The sequence below is a fragment of the Macaca fascicularis genome, chromosome 8 (genome assembly GCF_037993035.2).
Source record: "Macaca fascicularis isolate 582-1 chromosome 8, T2T-MFA8v1.1".
NCBI lineage: Eukaryota > Metazoa > Chordata > Mammalia > Primates > Cercopithecidae > Macaca > Macaca fascicularis.
Window position 1 is genome coordinate 28,102,475 of NC_088382.1, and position 2,920 is coordinate 28,105,394.

Sequence of the window (2,920 nt, forward strand, 5' to 3'; positions counted from 1 at the left end):
GAGAGCGATTACTTGGAAAATGTAATTGCTGAAGATATTTTCAGGTGTCTACATCTTCACTGAGCCCGGTCTTCATCCCATAATTTTAAAATCACATTTTTGAAACAAAAATAAAAGCATCAGATACAAATAGGAATCCGGTGGGATAGAAATCTTCAGTGTTTCTATCCCAAAACAGAACTCAGAGAACCTCTAGGTAAGAGGACAAATGAAGGAGGGGTTCATCACTTGTGCCTTGGAGTTGGGACAGAGACAGAGGAGCTCATGGCATTTATGATGATGTGTCCAGAGGGGACAGGACTGACATCACTAACACTCCTACCCATAACTATCCAGCCTCAGAAGCATACCTCCTGCGCACACACACACGTACACATTGTCTGCATCACTAACACTCCTACCCGGAACTATCCAGCCTCAGAAGCATGCCTCCTGTGCACACATACACACGTATACATTGTATGCATCACTAATGCTTGATTTGCTTGACAGAGATTTATACCTTTAGTATTTTACTAATTGGGGAAAATAATATAGAAAATAAATAAAATACCCTACTTGAGAAAAGAAAAATGAGATTCTATGACATAGGCAATAAGTGTTTTTTAAAAAAAGACACGATCTTGACAAGGAAATACTATCATTCCCTTTTCAAAACTTGTTTCAGGCCTTGAAGACCATTAATATATTAATTAGCACATTATCTTGTCCAAGTCCATGTTTTCTCATTAATAGGATCAGCTCAATAATACAATCCTTGATAGTATTTTCAATGACTTTTTCAAGATAACTCTAATTTTAATGTCTAAACATATCCAGGAAGCTAATTGTTAATGGCAGTTTTTATTGTGTTTCCAATCATTAACCATTTGCTAATCCTCACAATTTTGGTTATATCTGAGTATCATCTGTAAAATTATGTATTCAGATTTCTTTCTTTAAAACAATTTACATTTTTTGTTAAGATGTTAATTTTTCTGAAGCAAAAATATCCATGACACACAAAGTGGATCAGGATTATTTAAATATAATCAACAACAACAAAAAAACTGATCTAGTGATACAGAATTTAAAAATAAAAAAGAGTGTATTGGAAGGATACAGGGTAACTCCTAGAGGGAAAACATCAGCAGAGGAGGCAGGTGCTGGGAGAGAGGAGCTCGGACAGCCCCAGGGACAGAGGTCGCAGGAATCATCACGCAGTCATAGGGCGATTAAACTGGAAACTCAGTGACACTTCATTGGAATTCCAGGAACACAGCATCACCTATTTGCCACACACCTTCGCCAGCAAAGAGGAGCACCTTGATTGATAGTCCCACCCAAACTGACTCCAATGACAGAACAGCAACGCTTCACAGAAAGTCTGGGAGCTGTTATCAGAAGTATGAATAGAGGCTGGAGTCATATGATATGATCTATGTGAATTTTTTAAATGCCCAGTAAATATACAATCATTACTATAACAATACTCATTGGTACCTAAAATCATCTCACTTACCAGCACTGGACCCTGAGGCTTAGAAGACTTTCTTTTTTGGTTGTATATATTGTTTTAAAATGACACGATCAGTCAGCAAAACTGTCCAACACAGGCACCAGAAACTTAACTCTTCAGCTCTAACTTTGTTTTCAACCACTTTGTTTTCTTTCCTAAGAAGGTAAGACATTCAGTAATATTGCTACATATTCCATAAAACAAAATCACGATTTTGTACTCTTTAAACATGGCAGAATACCTCTGGCTGCAGTGGCACAGGCCAATAGTCACAGCTGCTCCAGAGGCTGAGACATGAGGATCACTCAAGCCCAGGAGTTCGAGTCCAATCCTGGCAACGTAGGGGGAGTCCGACTCTAAATAAATAAATAGAACAACATACCTTTGATAACCCATGCAAGTATTTCTAAGTCAATCAATTGCCTGGTTGATTCATTAATTCAATAAATGCGTATCGAGGACTAGAGCCTGGAGATACAATGGTCTTCTCCTATAAAATTACTTATTTTGTTGTCACTGCCAGCCATTACACTATTATTGAAAGAGAAAGCAATTTGAAATTCATGTTTCCAAATATGTTCAGTGACAGGGAGAAACTACATTTAAATTAAGCACAAACCTCCAAGAGTTTAGGATATAAGAGTACCTTTCCTCTGACGACAGTCGGTCTCTGGGCACATTAAGCCATTGAAAAGCAGAATTTCTACCTTGCCAGTAGACTGTCTTTGAGACACTATTTTATTTTAAATATTGTGAGGATTATCAAAGTTCATTTATTCTCAATCTTCAAACATATAAGAACAGATTTTTTTAAAAGAAAAATCTTCCTCTGGGTCAAACACTAGTAGATGATAGAACTGGGATTTAACTCAGTTAGTAAAAGTCCAGAGTATATACTCTTTTTTTTTTTTTTTTTTTTTTTTTGGACAGGCTTTCACTCTGTCACCCAGACTGAAGTGCAGGGGCATGATCATGATCATGGTTCACTGCAGCCTGGAGCATCTGGGCTCAGGTGATCCTCCCACCTCAGCCTCCTGAGTAGCTGGGACTACAGGCACATGCCACCATGCCCAGCTAACTATTTTTGTGTTTTTTTGTAGATATAAGTTTTGTGACATTGCCCAGGCTGGTCTCAAACCCCTGGACTCAAGCAATCTGCCCAATTCAGCCTCCCAAAGTGCTGGGATTACAGATGTGAACCACCCTGCCAGCCCAAAGCATATACTCTTAACCCCTGTCCTATATTAATCCTCAAATCCATCCATGGCAGCCATCTCCAGTTATAAGGATGTTAAGCTAGGGTCATTTATTTCTTTTAAAATTGAAAAAAAGAAAACAGAGGCATACTATAAATCATTCATTTAATATACTTGCATATCTCTTTACATTTAAAAAAAGATACAATTTCACTTCTCTATGGCA